This window comes from Oncorhynchus keta, chromosome 1, assembly GCF_023373465.1.
Source record: "Oncorhynchus keta strain PuntledgeMale-10-30-2019 chromosome 1, Oket_V2, whole genome shotgun sequence".
In the NCBI taxonomy this organism is placed as follows: Eukaryota; Metazoa; Chordata; class Actinopteri; order Salmoniformes; family Salmonidae; genus Oncorhynchus; species Oncorhynchus keta.
Genome location: NC_068421.1, coordinates 48,106,534 through 48,122,287, shown reverse-complemented (window position 1 = coordinate 48,122,287; position 15,754 = coordinate 48,106,534). Strand labels below are relative to the sequence as shown.

The 15,754-nt window shown below is 41.5% G+C and overlaps 1 protein-coding gene across 8 annotated transcripts in view; it reads left to right on the top strand.

Moving 5' to 3' along the window:
• LOC118380691 (adhesion G-protein coupled receptor D2) overlaps positions 1-15,754 on the top strand; it is a 165,837-nt gene that overhangs the window by 126,451 nt on the left and 23,632 nt on the right. For 5 of the 8 annotated variants that reach the window (XM_052526438.1, XM_052526461.1, XM_052526470.1 and 2 more), the window contains one exon: positions 1,812-1,891. The gene's annotated coding sequence lies outside the window, so the exon portion shown is untranslated. Of the gene's footprint in view, positions 1-1,811; positions 1,892-9,751; positions 10,279-15,754 lie in introns of those variants that run through there. The other 3 variants (XM_052526466.1, XM_052526454.1, XM_052526445.1) reach the window with 3 other exon arrangements.

The following is a 15,754-nucleotide window of genomic DNA, read 5'->3' as shown; positions in this document are numbered from 1 at the left end:
TATTGGCAGTCCAAATCGGATAGTATAGATAAGAGAGTGTGTGCTGAAATAGAAGTGAGCCGGAATCGAACCATGCCTGGATTTACACCGCTGCCTCTGAGTGGTGTTTCAGAGGCAGCGGCTTAGACCACTAGACCACCCCAGGCCATTCAGACAAGATCCTTATCTGAGGTGACCATTGTGGTCAACAGTGATCATTTCCTCATAAATATACTTTCCTGTTGGTAATTTAATTCACTCTTGGAATGAAATGTCCCAACCACATGTTGGGACATTTCCATAATATAGGGCCCTATAAAATCTGCGTTGCCATGAACGCGTAGAGAATCACGGAATCCAGACATTAAAACAGAATTCAACAATATTCCAAAATGTATTGAACTTAAAGTAGAGTACTAAATGCGTTGAACTGGTTAGAAAATGCATTAAATTGCACAAGATTTTGATAACTCCTGAACATTATGCATCAGTGATTCGTATTCCCCTTCAACTTCCTGAATAGTGAGTGCGTGTTTGTCTACCACTGTGTAGCCATTAACGATGATTGCTAGTGTATTGACAACCGTCTTCTGGTAGATGGAAAGGTTTTTCCAAAATGATATTATGATTATTTGCATCAATCATAGTGTCCACTCTGCAATCACATGAACGCTACAGAAACATTGCAAATCAAACAATAGCATCTGGCTGGGGTGATTACAGCCCCCAAAATTTTAAAAATGATCCCAGAACCTCAAAAGTGGTCTCCTGATGTGGTTTAAAGTATTATTGTGGACATACAAAATCAAATGTGGCTGTTGTTTGTTCTCTCTCTTTTTTTTTGTTGTTTGATAAACTAAAACCTGACAAAACAAATTTGGAGGGGATAAAACTAAACAGATTTTATAGGGCCCGAATAATTTAACCCTCGATGTACTTTAAATTCAACATTCAATTTATCTCAATCAATCACCCAACTACCTCGTACCCCAGTACACTGACTCAGTACCGGTACTCCTGTATATCGCCTCGTCATTTTATCGTGTTACTATTTTATTTTGTATCTATTCATACATTTTCTCACTTTTTAACTGCATTGTTGGAGTACGCATTTAATGGTAAAGTCTACAATAATTGTATTCGGCGCATGCGACAAATAACATTTGATTTGATTTAAAGCTATTTCTTGATCAATGAAAAGTGAACACAGTAACTGTCCAAATGCATTTCTGTTTTAACGGGCAACATTTTTGTTGTATTACAATATTGTTAAATAACAAGGATGTGAAAATGACAATCACAGTTATATCATCGAAATGATCTATGTCGAGACAAATTAAGGAAATTGTGTTCATTTAGAAACGGTTTATAGGATAAAACAAATTGGGATGTCATTACTTATTTACTGTTGTATGACTTTTTTACAGTGTAGAACAGGGGTAGGCAACACGGGTCCTCGAGTGCCGCAGGCACTTCATGTTTTTGGTTTAACTAACCTGGGAGACCAGGTGTATTCGATTCAGGCAATCACTGAATCGGGTGTGGTGCCTAGTTGGAACAAAATGGTGCAGTACCTGAGGCACTCCAGGAACCGGGTTGCCTACCCCTGGCGTAGACTGAAAGAACAATAATTGGGAGCGGACACATTTTTTATCATTTTTATTTGATCTTATCTTTTCACTTATCAAATCACTGTGTTAATTGTAATACTCCAATATATTAGATAACACATGTTTTCAAAACTCCTTGGCTGAGTGATGTGAGAGGTAGGTGAACCAGACAAACTGACAGTGTTGTGTGTGTGTGTGTGTGTGTGTGTCTGTTTCCTTCAGGTCAGCTGTCCATTCCTTGTGTCCCAAAGAGCCTAAAGGATTCCCACAGTCATGCTACAGGTGCCTTGATCCCCAGAATGGTAATAACACACATAAGTACACGTACACACATACACATTTAGTGCATTCGGAAATTATTCAGACCCCTTCACTTTTTCCACATTGTGTTACGTTACAGCCTTATTCTAAAATGTATACAAATATGTGTTTTACTCATCAATCTACACACAATACCCCATAATGGCAAAGCAAAAACAGGTTTATAGAAATGTTTGTAAAATAATATTTTTTTAAATGTATTTACATAACAATTCAGACCCTTTGCTATGAGACTCAGAATTGAGCTCCGGCGCATCCTGTTTATAATATAATAATAATATATGCCATTTAGCAGACGCTTTTATCCAAAGCGACTTACAGTCATGTGTGCATACATTCTACGTATGGGTGGTCCCGGGAATCGAACCCACTACCCTGGCGTTACAAGCGCCATGCTCTACCAACTGAGCTACAGAAGGACCACTGTTTCCATTGATCATCCTTGAGATGATTCTACAACATGATTTGGAGTCCACCTGTGGTAAATTCCATTGATTGGACGTGATTTGGAAAAGTACACACCTGTCTATAAGGTCCCACAGTTGACATTGCACGTCAGAGCAAACACCAAGTCATGAGAAGGAATTGTCTGTAGAACTCTGAGACAGGATTGTGTCGAGGCACAGCATTGAAGGTCCTCAAGAACATAGTGGCTTTCATAAATCTTAAATGGAGTAGGATTGGAACCACAAAGACTCTTCCTAGAGCTGGCCGGGGGAGAAGGGCCTTGGTCAGCGAGGTGACCAAGAACCCGATGGTCACTCTGACAGAGCTCCAGAGTTCCTCTGTGGAGATGGGAGAACCTTTCAGAAGGACAACATCTCTGTAGCACTCCACTAATCAGGTCTTTATGGTAGAGCGGCCAGACAGAAACCCATTTTCAGTAAAAGGCACATGACAGCCCACTTGGAGTTTGCCAAAAGGTCCCTAAAGGACTGTCATACCATGAGAAACAAGATGTTATGGTCTGATGAAACCAAGATTGAACTATTTGGCCTGAATGTCAAGCATCATGTCTGGAGGAAACATGGCACCATACCTATGATGAAGCATGGTGGTGGCAGCATCATGCTGTGGGGATGTTTTTCAGGGACTGGGAGACTAGTCAGGATCGAGGGAAAGATGAACGGAGCAAAGTGCAGAGAGATCATTGATGAAAACCTGCTCCAGAGCATTCAGGACCTCAGACTGGGGCATAGGTTCACCTTCAGACAGGACAACAACCCTAAGCACACAGCCTAGGCAACGCAGGAGTGGCTTCGGGGAAGTCTCTAATTGTCCTTGAGTGGCCAAGCCAAATCAAATTAACGTTTATTAGTCACGTGCGCCGAAAACAACAGGTGTAGATGACCTTACAGTGAAATGCTTACTTGCAGGCTCTAACCAATAGTGCCCGGACCTGAACCCGATCGAACATCTCTGGAGAGACCTGAAAATAGCTGTGCAGCGACGCTCCCCGTCCAACTTGACAGAGCTTGAGAGGATCTGCACAGAAGTAGTGTCATACCAAAGAACACTCGAGGCTGTAATCGCTGCCAAAGGTGCAAAGTACTGAAAAAATATAAAGTACTGGATAAAATACCCGAATACTTATGTAAATATGATATTTCAGTCATTTCTTTTGTGTGTGAAAGTTGCTACATTTTCTACAAGCCTGTTTTTGTTTGTCATTATGGGGTATTGTGTGTAGATGGATAAGAAAGCAAATTAACCCATTTTAGAATAAGGCTGTAATGTAACAAAATGTGGAAAAAGTCCAGGGGTCTGTACACTTTCCGAATGCACGGTACATACACACCACTGTTAGATCTGTCACTCCCTCCTCTGGGCCTTTTGGGCTTTCTAACAGGCTAAACACCGGAGATCAGGCTGTGGCATTTGACCTGTGAACCCAAGACAAAAACAGCTTGAGGTCCAGGCCAGGTGATTACTATAGAGCGCTACTGTATTCAGGGCAGCCCAGTAATGTTTTAGTCTCCCCCTTGGCCCCTTTCCTTCCCTCCTGTCCTCCCCTACTAATTCCCCACAACCTCCCCCAATATTTTCATGTCTCCCCCTTCTCTCGCTCCCTTTCCTTCCCTCCTGCCTGTCCTCCCCTACTCAATCCCCACCACTTTTACCATATTTCAGGTCCTCCCCATGTCTTCCTCTCCCTCTCTCTGTCTCCCCCTTCTTTTCCCCCTGTTCTCTGACTCTACTAGCAGGTTTCCCATGTCCTCCCCCTTTCTCCCTCCACCTGTCTCCCATGTCTTCCTCTGTCTACTGTCTCCCCCTTTCCCTCCCTTCTCTCTGCTGTTGTCTGATCCTACCGGAGGTCCTCAGTCATCACAGCAAGCCTCTGTGCTGGAGGTCAGTGTGAGGCCTAATGTAAGGTGAATAACTTGGGGCTGAGTAGCTAAGACCCAACTAGTGTATGTACAGAGCAGTACAGGGGACATATGTATCAAGCGTCTCAGAGTAGTAGTGCTGATCTAGGATCAGGTCCACTCTGTCCATATAATCGTATTCCTTGTGATCTAAAAGGCATAACTGATCATAAATCAGCACTCCTACTCTGAGAATCTTGATACTTATGGCCCCAGAGAACTGACATTGACTTTTGGTCCTCAGTACTGAAGCAAGCGAGTTGTTTTAAATTCCCTTTTAAGTTCTGACTGACTGGGGCAAGGATCACCAAGTAGATTCAGCCGCAGGACAATTTTTTTCTTCAGTGGATGGTCGGGGGGACGGAACATAGTTACAAATCATTTGTAGACTGCAAATAGACCACAAGAAGCCCAAACAGATATAACATTTGACGAAAACACAATCCTTTCAAACCTTTCTTACGTTTGTATACGATCACATATCTCTATTATGCGTGGGAATACGGGAACCCATTTCCAAAATTCAAATAACTTGGAGATGATTTCTCTGGGTTTTTACAATCTTGTATGTCCAACAATGAAAATTCACAACAACATAAAAAATATATATATATATGATTTTTTTTGCTCAGAAAACTTGGGAGGCCAAATAAAACCAGTTGGGGAACCCTGGACTAGGACATGCCGTGTGGGACGCCTCCACATACATGCACACTGGTTGCCTCCTAAATGGCACCATATGCAAGGCACTACATAGGGAATCGGGTGCCCATTTCAGCAGACACTGATGTAATGTTGTGAAAACAGATCAAACAAATGAAACTACAAACAATGAGGCAAAAGTGGCAGTTTGATTTGAATATAGATTGTGATAGTTACAGGGAGGAATAAAGATGACAGAGCCCACCAGACATACTGTACCCCTGTACTATAGGCCCCCTGGTGGACAGTGGTGGGAGAGCATCAGTAGTCACATCACTGTCTTTCATCCCTTGCTAACCCAGTGTGTTTGCGTGTGTGTCCTGTGGATAGTGGTGTGTGTATTTCTAGCTATTTGTGCTGTGTAGGTGTGTGTATGTCCAGGGCAGCGTAGAAACGGTTACTGTCCCATTTCTGATATGATCATGCTTGACTTTAGCCCCTTTGCTCTGTTTGGTTTGGTTTTCATTTGGGTGGTCCACTCGATCCATGTGAAGTGTGTATGGCTGTTTGAACTTGTCTGTTTCTCTGTGGGGCCTGGCGTGACCTGAAACCTAATACTTAAGTACACACAATTAAGTTCACACCAGAGGTTACATGGGGAAATAGGCCCTTTCCCAGAGGTGTGAATCAGTTCAACCTGTATACAAGAGCCAGAGGCTTCTCACCACTCATGGTTCAAGGTTAAGAATTTCTTTGGTTGGAAAAGAGGCGGGTCTGAGACCTGGTTGGCTGTCCCCGTGGAGATGGTGCCTTGACAAGCAGAATTATCCAATTGGATATCCTGTTCTAGGATTTGTTCTGATCAGCTGTGGTGAAAATATCCCACTGTGCAGTAATGTCCAGAGTGTTTTCATAGTTTACAGTGTCAAGAGTGGGTAAAGTAACTATGGGTAAAGTAACTAGTGTTTCCTTTACTTTGGCAGTTACTTTCATATACAGGGCATTCCAAATATATTCAGACCTTTTTCCACATTTTGTTACATTACAGCCTAATCCTGAAATGTATTAAATACACACAATACCCCGTAATGACAACTCAAAAACAGTTTTTTAGATATTTCTGCAAATGTATTAAATATAAAAAATGGAAATATCACATTTAGACCCTTTACTCAGTACTTTGTTGTAGCACATTTGGCAGCGATTACAGCCTCAAGTCTTTTTGGGTATGACGCTACAAGCTTGGCACACCTGTATTTGGGGAGTTTCCCATTGTTCTCTGCAGATCCTCTAAAGCTCTATCAAGTTGAATGGGGAGCGTCGCTGCACAGCTATTTTCAGGTCTCTCCAGAGATGTTCGATCAGGTTCAAGTCCGGACTCTGGCTGGGCTACTCAAGGACATTCAGAGATTTCCCCAAAGCCACTCCTGCTTTGTCTTGGCTGTGTGCTTAGGGTCGTTGTCTTGTTGGAAAGTGAACCTATGCCCCAGTCTGAGGTCCTGAGTGCTCTGGAGCAGGTTTTCATCAAGGATCTTTATGTGCTCCATTCATCTTTCCCTTGATCCTAACTAGTCTCCCAGTCCTTCCACTGAGTAGTGGCTTCCGTCTGGCCACTCTACCGTAAAGGCCTGATTGGTGGAGTGCTGCAGAGATGGTTGTCTTTTTGGAAGATTCTTCCATCTCCACAGAGGAACTCTAGAGCTCTGTCAAAGTGACCATCAGGTTCTTCTCCCCCGATTGCTCAGGTTAGCCGGGCTGCCACTTCTAGAAAGAGTCTTGGTGGGTCCAAACTTCTTCCATTTAAGAATTATGGAGGCCACTGTGTTCTTGGCAACCTTCAATGCTGCAGAAATACTTTGGATCTGTGCCTCGACACAATCCTGTCTCTGAGCTCTATGGACAATTCCTTTGACCTCATGGCTTGGTTTTCACTCTGACGTACTGTCAACTGTGGGACCTTATATAGACAGGTGTGTGCCTTTCCAAATCATGTTCAATCAATTTAATTAATTAACTTGTTTTTTGCTTTGTCACTCTGGGGTATTGTGTGTAAATTGTTGAAGAAAAAAACATGATTTAATCCAGTTTAGAATAAGGCTGTAACATAACAAAATTTGTTTGGATTAAATAAACACTTTGGATGGTGTATCAATACACAGAGTCACTACAAAGATACAGGAGTCTTTCCTAACTCAGTTGCCGGAGAGGGAGGTAACCTCTCAGGGATTTCACCATGAGTCCAATGGTGACTGTAAAACAGATAGAAGAAAACTGAGGATGGATCAACAACATTGTAGTTACTCCACAATACTAACGTAATTGACCGAGTGAAAAGAAAGTAGCCTGTAAAGAACAAAAATATTCCACACAAATATTTCAAAACATAATCCTGTTTGCAAGGCACTAAAGTAATAGTGCAAAAAATATGGCAAAGCAATTCAGTGTTATGGTTGGGGCAAATCCAATACCATGTATTACTGATTACCACTCTCCATATTTTCAGTTAGTGGTGGCTGCATCATGTTATGGGTATGCTTGTAATCGTTAAGGACTGGGTAGTTTTTCAGAATAAACATAAATGTAATGGAGCTAAGCACAGGCAAAATCCTAGCTTTTCCAGTCTGCTTTCCACCAGACACTGTGAGATGTATTGACCTTTTGGCAGGATAATAACCTGAAACAACTAGACCAAATCTACAATCTACACTGGAGTTGCTTACCAAGAAGACAAGTGAAAGTTCCTGAGTGGCAGAGTTATAGTTTTGACTTAAATCTGCTTGAGAATCTGTGGCAAGACCTGAAAATGGTCAGCAACCAATTTGACAGAGCTTGAAGAATTTTGAAAAGAATAATGGGCAAATGTTGTACAATCCAGGTGTGGAAAGCTCTTAGAGACTTACCTACAATGACTTACAGCTGTAAATGATGCCAAAGGTGTTTCTACATCTGCATTGATTGCTGTTTGGGGTTTTAGACTGGGTTTCTCTATAAGCACTTTTTTGATGGTAAAAGGGCTTATAAATACTTTTGATTGATACTAACATGTATTGTCCCAGTGTTGAATACTTATCAAATCAAGATATATTAATATTTAATTTTTCATAAATTATATTACAAATGTTAAAATTTTTGACATTACAATGTATTTTGTGTATACAGTTGACAAAAATGTAAATCAAATAGATTTTAATCCCACTTTGTAACACAACAAAATGTGGAAAAAGTCAAGGGGGTGAATACTTTCTGAAGGCACTGTGTAGACCTTTTTTAAGAACCTGTAAGCTACCGTTTTTAATTTGAACTATAGTACATGGACTCGTATCTGCAGTGAGCCAACATTACTTTTATTTTTCTCTACGGTGGCTCTTCTTTTTGTCCAGCTTCTGTGCACAGTTGTATGTGTGTTTGCGCAAATATCTCTACTCTCACTGATATCGTTGTCCCTATCAAACCAGTACAGCTGACGTACCTCCCCCTGCCTGTCTGTTAATTGGACAAGTGGTCCGACACTGAGCAGCGGCCTTTCTGTGAGGCGTCACACGCGATAGGGACCCCCTTGGCAGCCCAGGTGGCCCCTCCATTCAGACACAGCCAGGGGCCGGGTCCCACAGGGCCTCCCTGGCCCCCCACTTGTCAGTCACGAGGGCAGCTTGTCAATCACTAGGGGAGTGCTTGAGCTTCCTGTTTTAGCCCGGGTGCTGTGACACATCCTGGCAGGGGGTGACTGGTGTCAGCCTGTCAACTGGAGGGGGGCTGTTGGAGCACACACACTCTCCCTCTGCTCTCTAAGGCTGGTGACTCCGCAGCAGAGGCAGGGCCCTAGTTCCTGTTTTACCTCACACACCTGCAGGCTGCTGTTAGTGCAGTCGGCGCTGCCGTCTCAGAGGTCACACGTGCCATAATCCAACCTCATTAAGAGACCTCTAAGAGCCGGGGGAAAGAACGTACAATTGCCTATCACCAGATAACTCACCGCTGAGTGTGAAGGTAGCCATTTTTCACATGCAGCCATATTTAAGACTCAAACGCACCCCTGTGACCTCAGGGTTTCAACAGCAATTAAAACCGGCTTTTCACGTCTTTAGTGCCACACTGGCTCTGGTACAGGGCTCGTGCTCCCTACTGTAACTCCCACTCTGCCAACTGACAGACCCATGCATGTACACACACACTCCACACACATCTACATCCATCTTCAAAGAAGAGTTCAGGCTGTGTGTGTGTGTGTGTTTGCTGTAGCTAAATGAACTAACAAATTGTAGCTAAATTAACGAACTGTAGCTAAATTAGCAAATTGTAGCTAACAAACTAGCTAAATGAACTAACTGTAGTTAAGTGTTATTTTGATAGGTGGGCATGGCTGGAACATTCCAACCATTGTCTGGTCTCTGTCAGGCCCTGTCTATTGTAGATACGCCACTATAAGGTTATTTTCGATACCAAAATATTTAGCCGTGGGGACAACAGCCAAAAACAGAAAGCCGTTGAGGTGAAGTGCAGACAGACTCATCTTTCTCACCCTTAATTAAACCTCTGTAGCGGGGGCCATTGTTTAACTCCAACAATTGTCATTGAATTAAAAGAGTCGTGTCTTTTGTTCTGGCGATGTGTGCTGCTGTCAGGGGTCCTGTCGTTAATGTGCCATCACCACGCCTCATATCCGCATTAGACACCGCCGCTGATGTTATTTCCTCTGTGTGTGTGTGTGTGTGTGTGTGTGTGTGTGTGTGTGTGTGTGTGTGTGTGTGTGTGTGTGTGCGTGTGCGTGTGTGCGTGTGCGTGTGTGTGTGTGTGTGTGTGTGTCTCTCTCTCTCTGTCCTACATATCCCTCAGCAGGAGAGGAAGAGTGGAAGAGCATTACGGTGCGAGACGGTCATGTCATCCAACATCTGAGAAACCTGGGGCTCAGTGATACTTATGCACACACACACACACTCAAGTCCATATTGTATACATATACGCACGCACGCTCGCACAGACACAAACACTTATAATTGAGAGACCTACGTCACGTTTCCTTGCAGTTGCCTAATAGGAATGGAGATTTTTTTTATGTTTTATTGCGTCACTACAGTTGGATTCAGATGTTTTATTGCAAATTAAAAATCTGAAGGAGTTACCTCTACCTTTTCTGTGAATGAGCAGTGTTTTGCTTTTTGGATTTGGGTGTGGCACTCTAGTGAGTAACATGTCCTGGAGCCTGCAAGGCTTCAGTGAATGGGTGTTGGCCAGGCAGATAGTATGACAGACAGGAAAGGATCATCCCGGGGTCACCATAAGAATTATCACTTAGTGTCCACAAGGTAGAGAGGGTCACAGTGCCTTCAGAAAGTATTCACACCTCTTGACTTTTTCAAGATGTTGTGTTACAGCCTGAATTTAAAATGTATTAAATTGAGATCGTTTTTTTGTCATTGGCCTACACACAATACCCCATGTCAAATTGGAATTATGTTTTTATTTTATTTATGTACAAATTAATAAACAATGAAAAACTGAAATATCTTCAGTTGGTAAGAATTCAACTTTGTCATGGCAAGCCTAAATAAATTGAGGAGTGAAAATTTGCTTAACCAGTCACATAATAAATTGCATGGACTCTTCTTGTATGCAATAATAGTGTTTAGCATAATTTTTAACAACTAACTTGACAGAGCTTGAAGAGTTTTAAAAATAATCATGTGAAAATATTGAACAATCCAGGTGTGCAAAGTTCTTAGACTTACCCAGACTTACCCAGAAAGACTCTAACATGTTGACTCAGGGTGTTGAATACTTATCTAATCAAGATATATTACCTTACAAAGTACAAACAATATAAAAAAATGTAAATTAAATCCATCTTAATCCCACTTTGTAACACAACAAAATGTGGAAAAGTAAAGGGCTGTGAATAGTTTCTGAAGGTACTGTAGCATTATATTATCTCTCTCTTTCTGACACACACAGTTCTCTCTTTCTCACACACATACACATACCCTTACAGCCCCTCTCCTCTCTCTCTCTCTCTGGCACATACACAGACAACAACAACATCCCTCCCCCCGTCTCTCTTATGTACACACTAACACACACTAGTGATATGTCCTCTGAGGTGACATTTCCGGGCGGGAGGGGACAGAGGATGACACCCGTGTCCACCCCTGCTTGAGAGGAAGTGGATATCAGAACACAACAGGAAAGACCGAAAAGAAAAACAAGCTGACATCTTTTTGGACATTAAATCACTTCCTTTAGGGCCCTGCGACTGACCCCTTAAGCAGGTTTTACCGCCGAGCATCCTCTTGCTGGGCTGGGGATCGATCGTTGTGTGTGTGCTGTCTTACTCTTTCTTTTTGGGGGGGGGTGGGTAGATCAGCTTCAATATTGCACATAGATTGTGGCTTCTATCAGTGTTATTGTCTGCATCATTTCCAATTCTCCATATATTTTCTCCATAAATTTTTTTGTAAATATACATTTTGAAAAACAGGTTTTTGCTTTGTCATTATGGGGTATTGTGTGTAGATTGATGAGGAATTTAATCCATTTTAGAATAAGGCTGTCTGAATACTTTCCGAATTCACTGTATTTTCCTTCTTTATTACCCCTCCCCTAATTGGAGTAAACTAATAGACAACAATACTTAGGCTTGCACTTCCAGCTTATACATACTACATACATTTCACGGGAATTATATTTTTGCAAGATCTTGTTTTTTAGTCCCAGCCTTCAGCTCCCCTTAACCCCTCCCATCTATCTCTGAAGACCATCCAGTTTTGATTTCTAGCTGCCGTATATTTTTCTACTCTGCTGTGATGTTTCAAAAAAGTTATATATTTCTATTCTCATAGTTTCTACATAGTTTCTACATCAACATGTTTGCTAAGATATTATTATATTGTTGATCGATTGACTATGACTTTTTAAAACACCCAGCAGTGCTATTTACAGAGTTAGCTCCAAGTAATTATTGCAATTGTTCAGCCATTCTTGAACTTGCGACCAAAAACAAGTTACCAAAAACAAGATCTAATGATTCTGTCTCTTCGCAGTAACATCTGCAGAGCTGGGATGGTTGTATCCCCCATATATATAACATTCTATTGGTTGCAAGAATTTTGTATTTAAAATTTAAATTGTATATTAAAATGTAAATTGTTTTGTATATCAGTTCATAAACCATGTGACATGGAATCGGTACATCAAAAATATCCTCCCAACTATTTTGCGACCTGTGTGGCTCAGCTGTACATTTTTTAGTCCTTAAATTAAACTAGTATACTTTTTGTATGTATCACAATTTTCTTTATCCAATTTTGGTCTTTAATGCAGGGCCAACAGACAATTTCCTTACCTTTCCTCCATTTTTGGGGTAATGCTGCAATCAGTTGCATGTTTGACAAAACTCCATCAGTCCTATTTATGATATCATTTACAAAGATTATACTGTTTTAAAAAATAATAATAATAATTAAAGTAGTTTTTTTAATCAATTACTATATTTGAGTTGAACCATAATATTTGTTTAGGCTTTTCTTCTGGATTAAACTCAAATTGCAATCAGCTTTCTATTGCTTGTTAAAAAAGAGATATTTTGGAGATGGTTTCATTTTCAAATAACTGAAAGTCAGAGGTAATCTGTGATAGGAAAAATACTATTCTTGAACATGGCATTCTTACTATTCTGCTAGAGAACCAGTTTTTTTTTAAAGTTGTGTATTTTTTTTTTATCCAATAAAGAAATATGGTGCACACATAATTTGGTTTTCATCCAGAGAAGTTAGGATAATGATCTAGATCCTCTATGAAGCTGTGTAGGGATCCAAATAGTAGATTATAAGAAAACAATAGTCAGCATACAATGACACCTTTGTTTTTAAGCCCTGGATTTCTAGCCCCTTGATATTATTTTTGGATCTGATTTTAATAGCTAACATGGTCATAATAAATGCATATGCCGAGAGTGGACAACCTTGTGTTTTACTCCTGGTGACAATTTAATACTTTCTGAGAAGTAGACATTATTTACTATACATAACTTTTAACTCATTGTATAAGAGATTCTCCAAAATTAAAATAGTCCACGCATTTGTATATAAATTCCAGTCGTACTTTATCAAAGGCGTTTTTAAAGTCAGCTATGAATACCAGGCCTAGTTTCACAGATTTTTCATAATCTTGTATTGTATTATTATCTCCAATGTATCATCCATGTCAAAAAATAATAGTAAAATAACTGTCTGATTAGGATGAATAATATCCAACAATACCTTTTTAATTCTATGCGCTATGCATTTTGTTAGAATTTTGGCATCACTACACTGAAGTGTAAGGAGTCTCCAGTTTTTTAGGTGGACTGGATCTTTATATTTACCATCTTGGTCCTGTTTCAGTAATAGTGAAATCAGACCTTCTTGCTCAGTATCTGATAGATTACCATTTTTATTGAAGTGGTTAAAACATGTTATTAACGGAACTTTGACAAACATCGAAAAATATTTGATGAACCTCAACTGGTATGCCATCCATCCCTGGATTTCTCCCAGACTTGAAGCCATTAATTGCATTTAGAAGTTCCTCCTCTATATTTAGGCCTTCACATTAGTATTTCTGTATAGCTGTTAATTTTACACTATTAATAGAAATAAAATCCTTACAATTAACCTCTGTTAGTGGAAATTAATGAGACTGAAATGAAAACAAATGGTCAAGGTACTTAGCCTCTCCTTTCATAATATCGTTTGGTGACTCATGAATGACCGTCATTTCTAACAAGTTTCTGTAAATTACTTTTGGTAGCATTTCTACCGTAATTGCTGGACTTTTAAGCGCACCTGAATATAAACCGCACCAACTGATTTAAAAATATATATGTATTTTGTACATAAATAAGCCGCACATGTCTATAAGCCGCAGGTGCCTACCGGTACATTGAAAAAAAATAACTTTACACAGCCTTTAAATGAAACACGGCTTGTAACAAAAATAAATAGGCTTTAACGAAATACGGCCTGTAACAAAAATAAATAGGCTTTAACGAAACACGGCTTGTAACAAAAATTAAACAGAAGCCTACCAGTAAAGTCATTGGTCACTATCTTCCTCCTCCTGTGCACTGAAACCACTGAAGTCATCTCCTTCGGTGTCGGAGTTGAATAGCCTCAGAATTGCTTCATCCGATGTTGGATCGTTTTCATTGTCGCTCTCGTCACTTTCATCCGGAGGCAAATTCCCCGCTGAACTGCCCTCAACAACATGCAGCAGTCCAGCCTTTCGAAACCCGTTGATGATAGTGGATTTTTTGACAATGCTCCACGCTGTCAGGACCCACTGGCAGACTTGACCATAAGTGGCTCTTCGCATGCGGCCCGTTTTAGTGAAGGATTTCTCCCCACTTGTCATCCAAGCCTCCCACTGAGCGCCACCTTAAATGCATGATTTACACTGATGTCCAGTGGCTGCAAATACTTTGTTGTGCCCCCAGGAATCACAGCTGGAATTGAGTTTGTCCTCTTGATCCGGAGGCAAATTCCCCGCTGAACTGCCCTCAACAACATGCAGCAGTCCAGCCTTTCGAAACCCGTTGATGATAGTGGATTTTTTGACAATGCTCCACGCTGTCAGGACCCACTGGCAGACTTGACCATAAGTGGCTCTTCGCATGCGGCCCGTTTTAGTGAAGGATTTCTCCCCACTTGTCATCCAAGCCTCCCACTGAGCGCCACCTTAAATGCATGATTTACACTGATGTCCAGTGGCTGCAAATACTTTGTTGTGCCCCCAGGAATCACAGCTGGAATTGAGTTTGTCCTCTTGATCCGGAGGCAAATTCCCCGCTGAACTGCCCTCAACAACATGCAGCAGTCCAGCCTTTCGAAACCCGTTGATGATAGTGGATTTTTTGACAATGCTCCACGCTGTCAGGACCCACTGGCAGACTTGACCATAAGTGGCTCTTCGCATGCGGCCCGTTTTAGTGAAGGATTTCTCCCCACTTGTCATCCAAGCCTCCCACTGAGCGCCACCTTAAATGCATGATTTACACTGATGTCCAGTGGCTGCAAATACTTTGTTGTGCCCCCAGGAATCACAGCTGGAATTGAGTTTGTCCTCTTGATGGCTTCTTTCACAGAATCTGTTATGTGGGCCCTCATGCTGTCCAACACGAGCAATGCCTTGTTCTTGTGAAAGAATCCTCCCGGTCGCTTGCCGTAACACTCCGTATGCCATTCATGCATTAGGCCTTCCGTCATCCATCCTTTCTTGTTGACTTTCACAACAATTCCTCTCGGGAATTTTTCTTTTGGCATCGTCATGCGTTTAAAAATCAACATCGGTGGAAGCTTTTCTCCCGATGCCGTGCAGCTCCGAACACAGGTGAAGTGCGTTTTTTCATGCCCAGTTGTTTTCAGCGTGACGGATGATTCGGCTTTCCTGTTGACAGTCCGAGTGAGAGGCAGGTCAAACATCAGAGGAACCTCATCCATATTTATGATGACGTGCGGGCCGATGGAATGCTCCTCTATCTTTGCATCAGGGAATTTGCGGAAGTTTGAAACGTCTTCCTCGTAGTCGGGAGGGAGCTGCTGACACAGACTCGTTCGTACCCTGATGGACAGGCCCTTACGTCTCATAAATCTTAGACACCACGATGGTCCACCTCTAAAATCCTCAAACTTCATTGCGGTGACGATTGTTTTGGCTTTCAGTCGGATCTGCACAGTTGAAACACCTCGGCCGTCTGCTCTCTGTGTGTTGACCCAGTCTTCAAGCTCATTTTATAGTTTGGGCCATCTGCTTTTCTTCCCTCTGAAAGCTTTTGTCGTCTTTTTGCACTGAGTCAGTTCCTCACGG